The sequence below is a fragment of the Aptenodytes patagonicus genome, chromosome 9 (genome assembly GCF_965638725.1).
Source record: "Aptenodytes patagonicus chromosome 9, bAptPat1.pri.cur, whole genome shotgun sequence".
In the NCBI taxonomy this organism is placed as follows: domain Eukaryota; kingdom Metazoa; phylum Chordata; class Aves; order Sphenisciformes; family Spheniscidae; genus Aptenodytes; species Aptenodytes patagonicus.
The window spans coordinates 18,220,523-18,239,626 of NC_134957.1; the positions used below are offsets into that span (position 1 = coordinate 18,220,523).

Consider the following 19,104-nt stretch of genomic DNA (forward strand, 5'->3'; position numbering starts at 1 on the left):
AACTTCTCTGTATTCCCTCTATACTTTAGAGTTCTCTATGAAATCCATGTGTAATATCTAAGCCCTCATACCATACTGTTCATGTACCTTCCATATATATGCTGGCTGGAGATGTTTTTAAACAGAAAGCATCTGTTGAGAGTATGGAACGTGCCATTTTATTTTCATCCTAGATGAACTCAATAATTAGTTTTGACTATTTGCCTCAAAATTGCTTGGATATGGAGAATGCACCACACCAGAAAATCAAACAAAGAGCGGGACATTAAAAATGGTTAATAAATCATTTGACTGTTACAAAACCCCATTTTGGTTCCTCTGGTAGTACTGGAATCATGTTAAGAACTGCTGCAAGATAGTAATGTGCATTTGCTACTGCTGTTGAAGCCTCGATTGAACCTCTGTGCCAAATTACCTAGTCTGCACTTAGCAGTGGAACCACTTTGACCCAGCTCTCTGCTAGAGCAAGAAGACTTTTGTTTAGTTTAGTATTGTTCAGTACAAAATTGAAGGTTAGATTATCTGTAACAGCTGCAAGGTTTAAGTGTGGCAAAAGTACTGTGAAGGATTGGGTCACCTAGCTTCCATTAAAAGAAATAAAAAGTGAAGCAGCTTGGAAAATCTGCCTGTAATTTCTTGATGTTTATCTTTTAGGTTTCCCTTTCCCTTAGTGAAGGTGTCTGTTGTCGGCACATCGCTTATTACAAACCTCAGTGCTTGACATAAGCTGTTTTATTTTCACTTGTCTCTTCAGACAATTTCATCATAGTCTCTCTTCTTTTTTTCCCATATGGCACCCTCCTGTGAGAACAAATATCAACATTAGATATTTTCTGCTTGTATGGAGAAGAGAGGTATAATGATACTTAAATCACTTTTAAATAAAGCTAGTACTGCTGCTTCAGACAAGGCAATGGTATTTGGAATTTGTCCTAAAGAATCTATTCTGTGGAGAAGTTTATCAGATAAGATTTGTACAAACAGGCTGTAAATAATATCTAGCTGTAAATAATAACAGTCCTACAGAGCACTGTATGAAAACATTACAAGACCAGGCCAAATCAAGGAGAGTAAGGTCCATAAGAAATCTCTGGACATCCCCAAGTAGGCATGGGAGAAGAAACCCACCTTGCAGTCACTCTGCTGTGGTGGTACATCTCTACGAAGACCTGAATTCTTCCAGCATCTTCTACATACCTGACTTCAAATGTCTTCCTTCTGGAGACACTCATGAAACTTGCTGGAAAGTTCAGCTTTGTATAACATGCTGTTTTAAACAGATGCTAGAGATAGCGAAAATGTTGTTCCCTTCTCTCCCTTGATTTTGGAAAGCCATACAAAGAGGGAGGCTGAAGGCTGTTACAGAGTCAGCAGGTGCTGCCTCTTAGTCCAACAATTTTCTGTCCAAAGGAGCAAACAATATTCTCTGTAACGAACAGCTAAGACAACAGCGTGGTGATCAGTACTTCCCGTGAGGCTCCAGATGCTGGTATGAGACCTATCACAAACCTAGGCAGGAAAATCCAGGCCTTCCAGCCTCCTTCTAGTTAATACACCCAGGTGTTTAACTGGTTCAGGTGATGTTTATTAACGCATACTTGTCATCTCATGTTGAAATTGTTGTAAAAATTACTAAATATAAAAAACTGATTTGAATTAAGGACGGTGTAGGAGGAAAGGGATTAAACTGCAGAGTTCTCAATGCAGTATCGATGCCTAGTAATATTTTCCTAGTGCATTTTTTGTTAATAGAAACTCTGATAGTTTCATATAAGATGGAATAAATTTACTAAATACGTGAAATCTGATATCGGGTAGGATTTGGATACACACTCCCCTACACACAACCTCTCAGAGGACCTCAGTGTCTCACATTTATGAAGTTGTGTGTGGTAGACTGAGTCTGTATTTGCTGCTGCAGCAAACAAACATTTACACCTAATGATGACAAGTGTATTCTCTTTATGCCATAAACAATTGATTTTCAAGCAAAAGTAAGAAAATTATATATTATGTATTCCATCTGTAAAACTAATTAACTCCTTTGATTTAGCTGAAAAAGGTGAAGTTTTCTGAAGCTCAGCTTTACTGAAAATTGACCTTTCCATCTACAAACATACCATTTAATTTACAAGAGAAACAAAACCTTCGGAATTGTATTTACTCAGTAACTTCAATAAAGGTCAACCCTTTTCAGAAACAATTGTAAATGTGGCATTTAGCCTTTCATATTTTGGAAAGTGTTACTTGAATCTCCACATCCAAATAGAACATTGCCTTTGAATTAAAAACAACTAAATAAATCAGAACAAAGAAATTTTACAAAATTGTCTAGACCTAAGGTGTTGTAATTAACCCATAGCTTTTATACTTCCCTAGGACTATTTTCTTGAGTCTCCTGTGACTAAGGTCAACTAATGTTCAATACCTATAGTACATATACTAAGAATGAATATAATGTGTTTTAAAAGGTCCACCAAGTTCAGCAGGAAATAGAATAGGCTTTTTCTTTGACCTTTAGGAAGGAGACTTGGCAAATTCATTGAAGAAAAGCTTATTCATCTGAGATATGGAGGCCGCAGTCCAGCAAAGCACTTTAGCATATGATTGACTTTAAGTGCGAGTAGCCCCACTGCAGCCAATGGGTCTACTCCTGTGGTTGAAGGCAAGCAGCACTAGTTATTTATTATTTGTATTGTAGTTGAGCACTGGGATGTCAAGCTGGAGCACAGCCCTGCTGTGTAATGAACTAAAAAAGAAATAAAACAATGGACTATGCTAAAAAGCTGACAATTTCAGTGTTGGTTTGATTTTTTTTTTATTAAGACCTTTCTGAGATCAAAGAATCTAACTGCTCTGATCTCCAGGTATGGGAAGTGGCATCCAGACAGAATTTCCTTGTTCCTTCTGCCTCTCATGCTCACCTGTATAGCTGGAAGGACTGAGTTTTTTAACCTGCCGATTCTCAAATAGAAACTACAACAAATGAAAGCAATTTGGATGAGAACCCCTTAAAGTTTGTACAATCTAAAGAGGAAATAACAAAATGAGAGAGCTAAGACAAGCAGGGATTTAAACCTGTTCTTTTCACTCCTGGTTTCTCTCTGAAAGTGCATTCTTTCTTAAGAGTAGACAGTGCTAAAGATGGTGTTCAGGTAGAAAGCTTTCTGCCATGTCATGTGATGCTTTAATAGGAAAAAGGGTTGGAAGTCTGCAGTGGACCCGAAACAGTTGTTCTAAAGCTTGGACTTTGTGAAGAAAAGCCAGTCTCTTACAAGGTATTTCTGATGCTTTTCAGTGTGTGGATCCTATAAGCAACCGCAGAACCCTTCCAACAGCTTCAGTGAAGAAAGGATTTACATAAATCCAATAAAAAAGCTTACATTTGTCATCATATGATAACATTTCAAACTAGCATGTGGAAAATTCTGCCTAATAGAATTAACCAGAGAATTGGATGGCTCAGGACATTTCAGTCAGATTAATACTAATCTTAACAGTGATTTACAGTGTGAGGAAACTTTCTCTACAGAATAAACATACTGGCGTCGTTCAAAAATGTTATAACTGTTGACTTCAATGCTGTTACACCTGGGATGTATTAAAATTGTCCTCCCAAGAGCCCTTTTCTACAGTTTTTAACCAATATTAAGTCCCATTGCCTTTAAGAGCCTAATATAATTGTGAATGAATCCCACATTATTGTATCTTTGATCTTCTTCAGAGTTGCATGCTAGTCCTGTGTTTTGTGGACTGAGTGCTGTAGGCTAAAATTTAAGTTTGGGAGCTGCTGGAGCAAGAAATTGTTTTGCAGAGGCAGCATAAAAAATCCTCTAAAACAATCTCAGTGTACAACCTACAACAAGGCTAAGCCATAAATATCTTGCCAGATGCATAAACTGTTCTGGACTGCTGAAGTTCCTTGTGAGTTCAATAATAGACAGGTTCAAAAAGCTTCTTGCCTGTAAAAAGTTTGACCAAAGGTGAACCAGCTTCCAGAATCATTCATTCAAGACTATCATCATAGTCTTCAACCTTGCTATCAGCATCTGACGTAAGCTTCTACATGCTTGAATGTCATGAAACATCTCAGTTAAAAACCAGTCTCAACCATGCAAGTGCAGTGCATTACCTTGTGTGAATGATATTGAGAAAACTCTTCACCTCACTACACCAAGCAACCCTGAGGAATGAACCATGTGAGCTTGCTCAGAAAAGCAGAAAGAAACCCACTTCAAAGGACTCAGCAAATAAACCAGCTAAAATGAACATAAGTAAAAATTTTATTATGTCCTGACATAATAAAATGAAACACATCTAGACTGGACTCGGGGGGGTTGTAGCAGCTTTTCACAGGGAAACCAATTCCATTTTGTTACCAAGCATAAGCACCTTCCCCGAGCTGTCAGCCAGCTGCTCTGATCTTGTAGACATACTGTCAGAGTAGGTGGACAATCCAGAGCCAGGACAGATGAAAAAGAACAATTCCTATTTCGTGGTGCATGATGCCTCATCTAACTAAAAGAGGAAGGAAAGCATGCTCATCTTTCCCTTTGCTCCTGAAGAGTAAAAGCAGCTTGCTGGTGTTCTTGCAGGAAAGCGAAGCTTCGATCACATGCTTTTTGTGCCATATATTTTATGTTCTTATTTGAGGTTACATTAGTGAGATTCAATTGGTCCCTACATGTGGTTCTTAAAATATTCGCAAGCCTTCACCAACTACAGAAGACAGTCTCACCAGATTACTATTAATTGTGTTAATTATGGTAGGACCTCCAGGACCAACTAGAAATAAGGTCCTCTTTTGCTAGCCTCTTGAAAACACAGAGATAGATATGTGAGTAGACAAGACAAATTGGAACAAAGTAAAGGCACAACACACAAAGTGAACAATGTCAATGCAAAACCAGACAGGTTTTAAGTGTTGTTTTGTTTGGCTTTGGGCTGGGGATAACGGACAGGCTATGAAAAAAGGAAAGAAGGCACCACGTAAAACTAAGTATTAAACAATCACTGAATGACCAAAGGTCCTTTACTTCAGCTGCTCTGTACCTGCTTTATTTAGTTGAAGTTTCCCGAGAACTCTCTCTCACAGTTTTTGACAAAAGCTACGTACAAAGAAGGGGTATTTGCTGCATCTTATCCAATCCTAACTCTGTATAGTTTTGCACACAGAAGATTTTGAAGCCTTGGTTTGAATTCAAATTTTGCAACTCTTAATATTCTAAGAGCGTACCAATTGTATTCTCTCAGTACTACTAGAAACTGTCATCGCTTAAGCCGTGAAAGGTGTTTGATTCTGTATGAATTAATGGCTACAATAACGAAAAGGACTAGTTGAAGTACTCAACAGACTTTTCTCTGTAGTAGAGACCAGTAACGTTTTGGCTATATGAATTATTTATCTCAGTACCAAAAGAGCCTAAATTCTGTCTCATTGTGAAATGGTTCTAAGAATAAGGGTTGATGATACAAGTTCAGTTATTCTTTTCCACTCTCACAGTAATGCAAGCTTCACCTCCATAAACTGACTGTATTCTTTCAAATCTTTCAGAGTCTTTGCAGTGTTGTCACTAAAAATGCAATCTCACTCAACACAGTAATAAATCTCAAAGCTAGATAGAGAACTCTTTGTAATGTATTTTAAGTTACACTTCTGTCTTGTCATGTATCATTTGGACAGTAATAAAATGGCAACAGTTGGCATGAAGCTAGAAGGATCAGACTGTATGTATTGGATCAGGCAACATATACAGCTTTGTTACAGAATAAAACCATGTATTTTTAGCTAGGAAAAAAAATCTTATTTTGTGGAAACTATAATGATAATAATAAGGCAGACAAATCAGTCTGTTCCAGTCAAGTTCTAAAGGTCCTTTAGTATATCCTTTCCCTTTTCCAGAACAAATTCTCTTCTATGCTGAAAAGGTGAAATCATGATGTTTGAAAGCCTCATTGCTTTGGAGATGAAGTACAGTGCAGTTTAAACATCAGAGGGAAATAGAAAAAAATGTGTGAACGTGGGTTAAAAAAAAGTAAATATTTAGTCAAGACGTTCAGTTGTCTAAAAGAAACACTAATAAATGCATTATTACTTTCTGACTTTAAGTCTGAAAACAAATATTTATAGCTGTCACTGCTAACGATTACGAATTGGTGGAACTTACTATGTTAACATATTTAGTAATAAGCACTGTCTTGAACCAAGTAGTAAAAGCAATCTGAGAGTGAATACTAAAAAGGTTCTTTTACTAATGAAGGAATCTCCTTGACACAAAATTCCAAGAGACAAATACATCCACTGTCAAGCACCAGCTGTGCTAGAGTTTCATGTTTATCTTATAGAGACCGTGGGTACTAAAATGTGCCCTTCACCCTCTCAGACTGGGCATAAATATTTCAGTAAAGAGAATCCTGAACATACTTAGTTCCGTTTTTTGAAAGAAGAGTAAGAAAAAGTCTCTGTGTGTTTGTGTGAATATGCTCAAATATTGCAACAGTATTTCTTATTTGTAATGGTATTTGTGAATGGGATTTGTCTTTGAAAACTTACTCATAAGGGACTGCAGATATTGCACTTGCAAATGTAACGCTTCTGGCTGCAGTTCCAACATTCTAGCAGCATGCCAAGGGGCTGATTGGGAAGCGTTTGGCGCACAGCATTATCTAGCTCTGTTCACACTCCCTCGTATTCTCCTCCTTCCCTCTCTTCCTCCCTGGTTGACATAATTTTCCACTAGCAGTTTAGAAACCGAAGAGAAAAAATAACAAGTTCCCATGTATTCCTTAAATATTCAGAAGTCCCACTGATCACAGTGGGAAGTTTGCATATGAAAGGATGACAAGGTTGGGTTGTAACCAAAATCCATATTTGAAAAATGGCAAAAGCTTATGCTCCTAAGCTTTAGAGATGATTAGAATGCAGCAATCCCATGTTTCTGTTCGGTTGCTATTCTAACCCAGGCAGCTGGACAGCATAAAGATGTATAAAATAGACCAAAAGTTTCCTATTAAAACCACAATCTTGCTTAACAGGTATTTCTTTGTTCTTTCTTTTCATATCGGTTCAGAAGAAATAAGCAATAAAGAGAGCATCCCACCTAAGAAAAGCATGCAAAGGGCAAGAAAAAATGAAGCTAACCATTGCTATCTTGGTGACATCGTATTTCAGTGCCCCAGTATTTTGTATCCCATTTGTGGCTTCTAAGCTGCTTCGAGCTCCTTGCTAACATTTGATTAAGACATCACATGGTGTCTTGAAGGTGATATGGCAGCTGCCCCCAGGCAATTTGAAACAAGAAATAGAGGTGTGAGTGCGCCCACACACATATGGACTGTATTGACTTACACAGAACCAGTCTTCTAAGACCGGTGACAGCCAATGAGTCTAGGTCTTCCGCTGTGCTCTGAAAACACTGTTCTGACTGTAGATTTTGCTGACTTGTTCGGAGCAGTGTATTAACTCTCGCATAAACTGTCTGCGTACATTTCTCCATTTTAAATGCAGTTCATTCTTTCATGGTTTTGTGAGCCTCTGTTTGATGACAAAGTAGCTCTTCGCTTGTCAAAGGCTGAATGCCACTTCTGTACAGCGCTGGAGCTTTTTGTGCCTAGCTATCAGTGCATGCCAGTGTTCAACAGCAAAGTGATGAATTCATAAAATGTACTAGCTGCTCAGCATTAAAAATTCTGCACCACTAGGATGTGATAATTGTACTGACTTTTGAGAAAATGTTTTGGGGTTTGGTATTACAAAAGGTCTTTGTGCCTGGGAGTTGATGCTCTAACCCCTACTAGTATGAGGAGACTCCTGCAGCATTCTCCCCCTCTAAATAGTGTTCTTGCTGATGTGCTCAGCTTTTGTCTGGAAGTGCTAGAGAAGGCTTCCTTTCCCTTTTTACACATGCTGGTGACAGAATAAATTTTCTTCCTCTGACTGTTTTCGGTAAATAAGATATCACAAGGATTTGAGCAAATAAGCATTCTCCCTGGAAGTATCCACAAAGCTGTTTTGAAAGAGCTGATGTGTTTGCAAATCATCCAGATATGGATCAGAAACAATGGTATGTGACTGAGGTGACCTCTTACAAAGGCGACACTTCTTACAAAACCTAGAGAGCCAGTACTTCATTCATTCCATATGTAAGGAAGATGAACAGTGCTATTGCCTTTAATTCCTCTGGAGGGTTTTTCACATGAATATGTATATGCAGGCCCTGCTGTTCCGTTTATAGATTAAGTTTTGGAAAACTGAAAGAGATTCTTATTAATGCCGAAGCTAGAAGGGGAAAGTGCAGCCGTTGCCTGTATGTGGTTACAAGGTATGTATTTTATTACATGCAGTCATTAACTTGCTCACATCTCTGAATATAGTGGTAAACAGTTGCTCTTAGCAAAGTTTCTCAGATTTATGTGACCACATCATTTAAGAGATAGGCTCCTGGAGGCAGATTAAGGAATGTCAGAGAAATGAGAAGAGCTACTCTGAGCATACAGTAGTCAAAATTCTCTAATCTAGACCTGCTTACATATAGGCTCGTGCAGCTGCATTTCACCACAAAGTAACCAGGCTTCTCAGAGTTATAGAGCTTCTGCTGCTTTCACTGATTTATATTGTTCTCAGGTACCTAAATTAGAGACTTGATTTCAGAAGGTATTATTCAGAGTTTAAATGTAATGCAAAATGCAGCTACTCAGTGCAGTTGTTCTGTCTGCTTTTAAACCGTGTTCAGATGTAGAGTCAGTTGCCTAACTGGGGAATCAGTTTGTTTTTCAACTCTCTATTTCAGTTTCTTTATATCAGTCAGTCAGTCATCCCTGGTTCTGCAAACACAAAACTGCTAAGCCTTTTTTTAAAAAACATGTATCACATAATGTGTTCTTTGAGGGTTTGAGCCTGTGCCCATTGAGGTCAATGACAAAGCTTCTATTGACTTCAGTGATACAGAATCAGGCCCTGAGGCTCAAAGAATTGGTGCATTGTTAATCCCTCGGTGCTAGCCGGCAAAAGGGGCTTGTAAATGCGTCTCCCACTGCCAGTAAATGGATGCCAAGCAGTTAGCATTTCTTGCACCCAAAGCATATGCACTTCATATCCATACAGGTTTTTAGAAGTCTAAACGAAGTACAGTCCCTCCCTAGGCTCCCAGAGCTAACTCTTCTACCTTCTCATTAAAGCACCATTAATTAGCAACCCAAATTTTGCTAAATTAATCAGACCAAACACAATTCCAGTATATTTATGTATGGAACAGAGGTATAGTCTTCTTGTTTTATTATCTCCTCTGTCATCAATCATGTACAGTACATTTTACAGAGTAAAGTTTTGAAATTATTAACTGCCCTGTTCCCCCATAGTACTTTGCACATATAATCGATGTCTAGTCATTTCATTCAGCCCTGACCTTGCTGTGTTACAGTCATTTCTATAGCTCCAAATCCAGTTAATCTGTGCTTAGTGTCTGAATTTATAGCTGAACAACCAAAATATTTAAGTATTAACTAAACTTTGCTTGTGTCTATATTCCTAAATTTGTTATGGTATGATTTCAGTACTCTGCATATGAGCTGTAGGGCCAGACCCCGAGGTCTGTAATCCTTTCTTCGGCAGAAAAATCTGCTGAAGATGGAAGTATACTCCCCAAATTTGAAAGGTTATTTGGCTCAATCTCCTTTTTTTTAGAAAACAGCCTATTTAGAGAATACTCATCGATGTCTTTGAAATACTGAAAAACATTAGGCAAAGGGGGTGAGGGTTGGGGAGAATATAGACAGTTTTCTAATAATCTGAATCCAGAGGTAGGGAATATTACCATGTTTCTGTGAAACAGCTTTCCTTTCCATGCTGTTCCTGGAATAACAGAACTGCTTGTGTGATCAAACTACCTTTCATCTCCAAATCATTTTTTGGGCTAGAGTACAAATCATGTACTCTACTGAAAAGAAGGAAAAGCCATAGAGCTGAAATACATGCTAACCCCTACCTGAGCAGTTTTGCCCAGAGTAGGGAATCTGTTTATTACACATTCTCACTCAGCAGTCCTCACATTTTTAAGAATCAGTTATGCTGGCTTTTGTGCCAAAAATAGCCTTTCACTGCTCTCTTGCTTCTGTTTTTCAGAAAGAGCCAACATAGCTTGCACATGCAAGCTGGATTCTTACAAGCAGCTTCAACAGGATCGAAAGTTTCAGAAGTTTCAGTGTGTTACACTTGATAAACCCCACTGACAGGCTTCAGGCCACAAGGACGTCACTGGGGGTGCAGTTAGAAGGCGGGGGTATCACACAGAAACCACTGAAGGCCTTTTTTAGCCTTTAAAGACTGTACTTGGTTGTGAGATTGGGAAGGGAGAGAATATGACTTGACTCTCAGGGCCCCAAATGAGTTTGCAAAACTGAGAGCTTGAAAGTGCATTTTTAATCCTAAAAGGAATATGCCTGGTACAAGTAATCAAGAGATACGTAGGAGTCCCCAGTGCTGTTTTTACAAAGCTGCTGTGAAGTATTTAATTTCTGGGTCAGTTGGAAGCATTCGATCTTCTGAATCAGAAATATATTTCCTGTTATGGGGAATGTATACATATACATATGCATGTTTTTAAGATGTGACAATCATGGCCTAATCAAAATAAAATTAGAATAGTAATTCCTCCTTCTTTTTGCATTTGTGATCTAATGACTTGGAGTCCAGTCTGATGTCCACTGATGTCAGTGAGGGTTTCCTATTCACTGTGCACGGGACCAGAATTTTTATCTTAAGGTTACTTCTTTATATTTCTAGGCTTAATGGTCTGATGACCTTGAGGCAGTCTGTGAACTTTGAAAAATGCTGTTGCTACTAAGAGCTGCCATTCAGTTTCCCTTTGGCTTGAGTAGCCTAAGTGGTCTTGTATATTCCAAAACCTCACTAATTCAGCAAAAGCCTTTTGATGAACACCAACTAAATTGAGAGAGTAGATCTTCCCTGATGAACCAATTTTCGAGAATTTAGTTATGTTTTGTCATCAAAAATGAACGTTGCTGACGGATGTGAGAAGTGCTGTCAACTGATCTTTGCGTTTTCAGCTTACAGCTATAGTTCTGAGAAAATTATTTTCATGTATCTATTTTAGAAGATCACTAGCAGCTTATTTGAAATGTATCATAATCAAGGCATATGTGAGAGTAAAGATATGGGGACTCTGCTATTTGACCAAATGACTCTCTGTAAATATGAGAACTACAGGAATAATCTCTGACGAAAAAGCTAGTACATATATTGCATACTGAAAATATCCAGAAATTACTTGACTTTCGGTTCATTATTGTGCAAAGTATGGAAAATGCATTCACTGAGAATAAGTAAAACAGCTGGATTCTGGTCTTGTTTTAAATACAAATCTCAGCACTTACAAAGTTCCCAATGTCATCTCTAATGTGAAATAGCTGTTTCATTCTGAGTAAAGCTCACACTGCAGTCGAGGAGGCTGTGGCCTGAGCTAAAACAGCAGAATATATCTGGAGTACATGACCATACTCACATAGTTCTGTGCCTATGTGGAGACATGTACATCATGGCCTGACATTTACTTGGGTTTGACAGTAGGTCTGCAGGGGTATTTCTCAGGCTGCTAATTGTCACTGACTTGAGTTCCTTTATATATTGACTCATGGAGCGTTCTAGAACAATTTCTGCCTTTTCTGAATTAGTTTCATCCTCTGAATTACAGTGTCATCCCCAAGCCTCTTTTTCCTAGTCAGGCAGGGTCCTCTCCCCAAAAATCATATGTGAAGTGACCTGTTAGAGCAACATCACTGGGCTGGTAATTATCATTTATCTGTACACAACACAGATTTGCCATTGACTGCTAACTGAAGAGGAGCTGAGAGGGCTCCTGGCACTCCGAGCCATATTTTACAGCTACCCGTTGTATTTACAACAATGCAGCCCGCTGAGGTGACATCTTTCAGCATTCTTCTGCAAAAAGAGACAGAGCATGTGGAACGAAGGGTCAAATGCTGAGTAGAGGTATAAAACTGGCAGGCAGCTTCTCGCAAGAGCCATGTGGGAGACAAATGATTCAGAAACTACAGGGTCCAGGAGATGCAAATCTTGAAAAACTGTGGTCATTATGGTCCAATTCATACACAATTAGAATAATGCCCTGTCTCCTTGCTTACCACAGATATTTTATTTGCTTTTCATGCTCTCACTACATTAGTAAGTCCATAAAAGAGATATTTATCCTCCAAACTGAATCCATAATCCAATCAGATGTATATAGCAAACAGATGACTTCATGTGTGCCTTAAAGCCAAACTCCTCACTGAAAACTTTGAGTGCTGATCTACTTAGAAGTTGAATTCAGCTCTAATGGCAAAGCCAGGTTCAAAGTTCATGTATATCTAGGCATAAGGGATTGTGTGATGCTGGGTAGAATGGGGTGGCCCTTATGCTATGAATAAGCTTGCAGTGAAAACACACCCTTTGGTGCTGCTGTCATTGGATTTCTCCTTTGATAGCAGAATGTTTGCCTAAAGAATAATAGAAAAAAGTGCTTTCCAAAAGATTTCCAGCATGTGGCTTTTCATATATACTTAATACTTCAAAACCTTATAACAGCACTTGAGAAATTTACAGCACCAAGGAGCCCTATTTAGCAACGCCTTTCCATTAATCTGCTTTTTTTTTTCTTCAACAGCATAATTATGTTAGAAATAGGGAAAGCAACTGTGTATTCATGGTCCAATTTAATAGGCCCCAATACTTTGCTAAAGCACTGCAGTGAATCAGTTGGAGTTAATTATTATACAAGATTACATTGCAAATAACAACAGTACATCAAAGTAATGTGTGAGGTCTGCCTTGCAACACAAAAGCAAGAAATTTCAAAGTTAAGTCTAAAATTATGTGTTTGCATTTCCTCCTTAACTCACTACATCACACTTAAAGTATTACAGCCCCAAAGAAACCTTGTGTAAGACTGGCCACTTCTTAGCTAACCCTTCTGGTAACTGTGTACAGGCGATTAACAAGAAGGTGTTAAGGACAATTCTGAATTGTCTTGCTTTTAGAGATTTAATTAACTGGTTAATCACCGTGAAAGTAATTGTGGAGTTGGATGCTGATCAGAGTCAGTGTCATAACCTAGGTACAGGAGGCAGAGCTACTGTCTCTGAAAAAGAGTGATTTTTATGTAAACAGGTTTCAAGGTAGAACTATAAGGTGACCTCTCTGCCACCGTCCCCGTCTCTGCCACCTTCTTCTTCAAAAAAAATCCATGCTCTTTTATTTTATACTTTCTGATGTATGAAGAACAAATAGCTTATGAGATATTTTAAATAAAAAAATTCTAGCCCTGCCTTTCCTCTTGTTCCCTAGCCTCTCTTGCACCTCAAGACTATGGATATGTAGGAAGAAAATAGGCTATTAGCTTTATTCAAAGACCATTGAATCAATAGAATGATGCTTAATGCATGTAATGGTTTTTAGATTAAACTCTAGGCTACTGCATCACAAATACCAAGGAAATAGCATCTGACTCATGGAAAGGAAGGATTCTACTTGATTTCCATTTATTGTTTTGCATTTGTTAAGATACACAAATTATTACCTTGATTGAGCATCCAGTTATGGTTTGATGTTTTAAACAGTTCTCTGTAGTACCAGAGGGGCCTCCGGTAGAAAGGGGAAAAATCACATTTGATATCCCTAATATTTAGAAAGCAATATAAAAGATAAAATAATAATTTCAGAGTAAAAAAAAATTTCAAGATTTCGTCACACAATTTGAAGCAAGAAAAAATCACAATGCTTCTTTTTTTCAGTTAATTTTGCATTCTTGAAACATGATTCCAGGGGGCACATATGCAGCTAAGCTAACAGTAAAAATACATTTTAATTTCAAGATTATAGAATCGTTTTTAAATGAAAGGAAATTTCTGCCTAAACTTTAGTCTTAAGGGATGCCCAAGATTGTGGGATCTGCTACCTAGTTCCTAAACATGGAAGGGTGAAAAGAGTGAAATCAAATATATAGATCATTCACTGGCGTGCAGGCCTTGATCAGAATCTTTGTGCCATACAAAATATAACAACTGCATTTACATTGCAGAAAAGTCAAATAGAGTCCATTTATCCTACTCCACAGTATAATTTATTTCATTGATCTAAGGTGCTTTACACTGGATGAGGATTTGGTCCAGTATATTTTGAAAAGCAACACTAAGAACTGTGGGACTATGAACACTAGATAGACGGGTGCCTCTTCCTTGACTTTGTCTGAGTCAGTTACACTGTGAAGTCTGCTTTCAGACTTACTGAAAGTAATGGTTGTATATACAACACAGAGCTTCGTCATCAAAAGTAGGATGCTCTAGCAACATCATGGGTTAGACAAAATTCCCAGAAATAGACGTTCAGTGACAGCAGTGATCTTACCTTCACGGTAGTGCTTGAGTACTTAGTTATTATTGAGTGCTTATGAGGACACAACAGAACTCAAAACAGGATTCTAGCAGTTTACATGTTCAAGAGCAGTTTCAAGATAAGCTGATACTAGAACAACCTTTAACGGATGATAATAAATAAATACCTCTTTTTCTGCAAATCAGGTCCGTGGACTCCTTGGGACTCATGGGCTACTTCTGAAGAGCCTGCAAAAGGTATTAAGAAGAGTAAATTTATTGTCAGTTGACTTCAATTTGCTATATGACAACTGCAGATCTATTGGTACATGCTTAAGACTCTTCAAATTGATACAAGGTGAGAACTGCTATTACAAAACCCTTCTGCAATTGTTTTTTCACTTCTTATGCCTTCTGTTGTGCTGAAAGAGCAATCAAATAGTCAGTCAGTTTTATACTGTAATTATCAAGATCTAGCACAATTGCTACAAGGCGTGACTTACAAAGCCAAACAACTTTTAATTAGGAATGGAAGTTTCATAAAGCTTGAGAACACTTCCGTTAACATTGGCTATATTGTTAATATTGGATCTTTTCAAATAAGCCACTGGTTTCTGAACGATTTGCTTGTCTCCCAAACACTGCAGATTATCAGAAACACATTGTGTTATTCACATCAATGTAAGTGTACAACTGTAGTCATCTTTGTACTCTCAGTTAATCCCACTGAAATCAATAAAACAAATCATGTTAGGTGAAATTCATCTCTGTGCAGATGGACAATGCAAGTCCTTCACAATATGACAAAATATGATTTAAAGACTGTGTATTAGATCTTTTAGTATACGGGGATCAAAAACTCCAGCCTGTGGGTTAGACTGCGATGTTGCAATAGGATCTCTCTCTCTTCCTATGATTTTTCTCTATTGCCTTCTCAGATTCTGGACTGTTCTGTAAATTCCCTATATTGACAGTTTGCTAGCATCCTTGGTGTTTTTCTTCCATTTTTTGTCTTGTTAGGAATTGGATGGTAGGTTAGGAGGTCTCTAAGTGAGAGGAAAAAAAAGGTCTTAAAAGTACCAGAGCTACTCATTCTTACCATGTATGCTATATGCACCTCTTTCTTCTAAGGAAATGCTTTATTTTCATGGAAGTTGCATGGGGAAATCTTTTCACATTCAAGGTGACATTTCTTGGGTAGTGACAAAGCAAGGGAGACACCAACACTCCACAGACAATATATTTGCCAGAACTAAGGGAGACACAGCTTAAAGTTCCTTTTCTGTCTAATTTCCTTCCCATATTAACTAATATCTTATTTATATGAATTGAATGAACTCTAAAAAAAGAGAGATTTGATTCCATACCCTAGTGTTGCAAAGGCTCACTCCAGAAGTAAAACACGTTCTTTGAAATTAGCAGAGAACTGAATGTCAGTTTTCTGCATAACTCTTAAAACTTTCTACCAGACTGCTGGCTTAGGGTAGGAATCTCTGTCTGATCAAGTGGAACAGAACAAATCTGAATTCCTTAAAACTTCAGTGAAAAATGTAAATTCTTTTTGTGTAAACATCCATTTCTAGGAATCTATGTGCTGTTTTCCAAAGACGCAGATTTGCACTGAGATGAGGTGAGTTATGGTAATATACAAACACACACTGGGAGGAAAATAGACTTTTGATTGGCAAACAATCATCTGAAGTGATTATTCACTATTTAGGGCTAAAAGAGATTGTCTTTAAGAAGAATATACTTCAGCAATTATATAAATAAATTAAATATTCAGTGGTCAGATCTTGCACAGTTGAAGTGGGTATGAACTGGATATAACTCCCAAGATTGCTTGAAAACTGTATTCATAGGTATAAAACAGAGAGAGAGGATTCACTTTACTAACAGTATATAGGGGATACCATCACTTTTTTATTTGATTTACTGTTTCCTTAAGTAATAAATATAGATGAGCACAGCAAAAGTACAGGTTTAAATAAGAATTGCAGGGCTGTGTTATGCCAGCAGTACCTAGTGTACACTTAATCAGAAAGCAGAAGGTAATATAAATTGTTTCTGACATTATGGGACTATAATAACACTACATTTCCACCAGCCCCTAGCTCTTAGAAGAGTAAGTATGTGTCCTGAAGATACCACAAACCCAAGAAAAATGAAGGTATTTGTAAATGCTGTTTCCATATTTGTGTCTTAGTTGTGCAATTGTAATACATATAGTTTTTATATATATATTATAATATATATTATTACTGTAACAGTCCATGTTCAGTTCTGATAAAAGTTGCTGCATGAATTTGCTTCTGCTACCTAAAGTTGAATTAGACTCCAGTAATAGAGTAATGACTTTTATTTATCAACAAGTTTCCTCTTTGACCCTGTTCCTATACAAATCTTGATCATCCTTCCACGTACTAGAACATACTCCTATGTGCCAGACCATATTATTCTGCCAGGATGTACTGGATAAAATCCTAGCTCCGATGATAGGAATAATAAACCTACCATACATTTCTGTGGTTCCAGGATTTCACCTGTTAACTGTTCTTAGAAAAAACGAATAACAACAAATCAATGATTCAGGCAGTGTCCTATCCTGTTTCTAATGCTGACCAGTACAAAAACTTTCAGAGAACGTTAGACATACTGTGAACTGTCATCATGCATAAGAAGAATAGGTCTTTCTTGAGGCATCCAGGAGCTACTTTTTCCCATGAATTCTGAATATTAATTCCAACAGCTTTTTACTAGTTAGTCTAATGCTTTTACTCTGCTAATTCACATAAAATTTGAAACTTCTAAAAACAATTATTTTTTCCAAGAATACTGTGTAGAAGACAGCTTTATAGATTAGCTATAAACTACGTAGCAGAGTATTTCTGTTAAACTCTCTCGTCTGCTGCCTTTTTATTTCATTTTATGTCTCTCTCATTGCATGGTAATGAAAGGTAAACAGCAGAGCTTCAATAGTTTGTTCTATGGCCACTCATAATATAATCAAATCTTAACTAGATGACCTTTTGACCTGTTTTCCAAAATGTATGAAGCTGTAATGTCTGTATTCATTTTCCCTCTTTTGACCCTGTAGTTTCCCCTTGACTCCTTCTATCTGTAGTTTCATCTTCTCCCTGAATCCCTTTTCATCTTTGCTTCTGTCTCTCCCCACTATCACTCTATGTTAACTGTCTATTGTAGAATTAATCGGTTTAGCTAATCAAAATGCTGACATTAACATAAAGTTCAGTTAATTGTGTCTCCTTTGTTTTTATGAAGAAATAACCAGTTTAAAACAACAAAAAAAAAGGCTGTAAGACACAATTGGTAATACATTTATTGGCAATTATAACCTGATTTGGTTGGTATTGGGAAAAGCACAATGATTTCTAGAAACTTGCTGCCTGAGCTTCTCTCTTGCAATTAGAAATAGGAATGACAAAAGTGATAAAGCCAGCTTAGTGCAGTTAGGGTGAAGCTTGAGCCACAGAATCCTGGTGTAGATTTTGCCATGACTTTATGCTAACACTATGGGTTTAGCCTAGTAACATCAGAAAGCTCGGTGAGAACGCTGTGTCCCAAATTCCACAGCATTTTTCTAATCCACTATTAGACATTACAATGAGAACACATAAGCTAATTATAAATCATTACCTTCTCCTGCTCAGGTAGATAGTACGCAGAATCCCCTAGTGTCCCAGAACACTATAAATCATCTAAACATGAAGCTCTGATTATCCTGCAAAAGCTTGGTTCTATTTAGTTAGGGAAGGTTTGGGAAAGCATCTGGTATGACCTGTTACCATGGAACTCATTAACTTGAGTCACTGAGCATCCCTAGCAAAGTATATAAACTATTTGCATGGCATTAATATCCACATAAAGCCAACTAATCTCCTACCATTTTGTCCTAGGACACACTGGGTTCACTGTAAGAAAGATAAACTGGGATGGGGTCTCTTTGGGTTTCAACAATATCTGTATGGGACGGCTGCTGTACCATTTGTATCTTCAAATAGTACCATGAGACTAATTGCCTAGGCAAAAATCTCAGTGTGTATTGAAAATGCTAATAATAACAACATGTATATTAGGGGCTTCAGGAGGAAAAATGTGGGTGATAATGAAAATTTATGTGTCTTTTAGCACAGATATATTTTGGATTATAACAAGACTCTCCATTTTGAGATAAGGCTGTGAAGCGCCATTTTATTTGTGATGAGGTATCCACCCTACCGTCTGTGTATGAAAATGCCACCTTCATTCATGGCTATTTTACCTCTTCTCTTGTTCTAACATCTATAATATTAAAAATAATTTCTTTCAGAATTTTTTCAGTGCATCATCAGCTGTCAGTGTGGCAGGTGGCAGTCAGCCTGAACTACACAGCTGCAGGGATGGAGAGAAGAACTTTGTGAGAGCAAGTGAACAGGAAGAAAGGAAGGCCACTAGGAAAGGACACAAAAAAGAAGACAGCAGGACTTTGTGGAGAATGTGTTAGAAATGTTGGAGGCGGGTAGAATGGGGAAAGATAAGTAGTTTGCAACCAGAAAGATAAATTATTTGCCTATAGGAACATGCTTTTCACAACTACCTTGAATGTCTAAACTTCATGTACCTGTCTGTAGCTTTCAGATCTGCTATGCTTACCAAAGGACATTTGAGAGAAGAGTGCTCTGCAGTGAAGCCGGGCTGTTGCTCATGATCTTAATTCTG

The 19,104-nt window shown here is 37.7% G+C and overlaps 1 long non-coding RNA gene across 1 annotated transcript; it reads right to left on the bottom strand.

Moving 5' to 3' along the window:
• Window positions 1-557: 557 nt before the first annotated feature.
• LOC143164578 (uncharacterized) lies at window positions 558-19,104 on the bottom strand. The gene is made up of 3 exons (XR_012996100.1): window positions 19,039-19,104; window positions 14,574-14,634; window positions 558-801 (listed from the first exon to the last, which is right to left on the bottom strand). It is a non-coding gene; the product is annotated as an uncharacterized LOC143164578 (long non-coding RNA).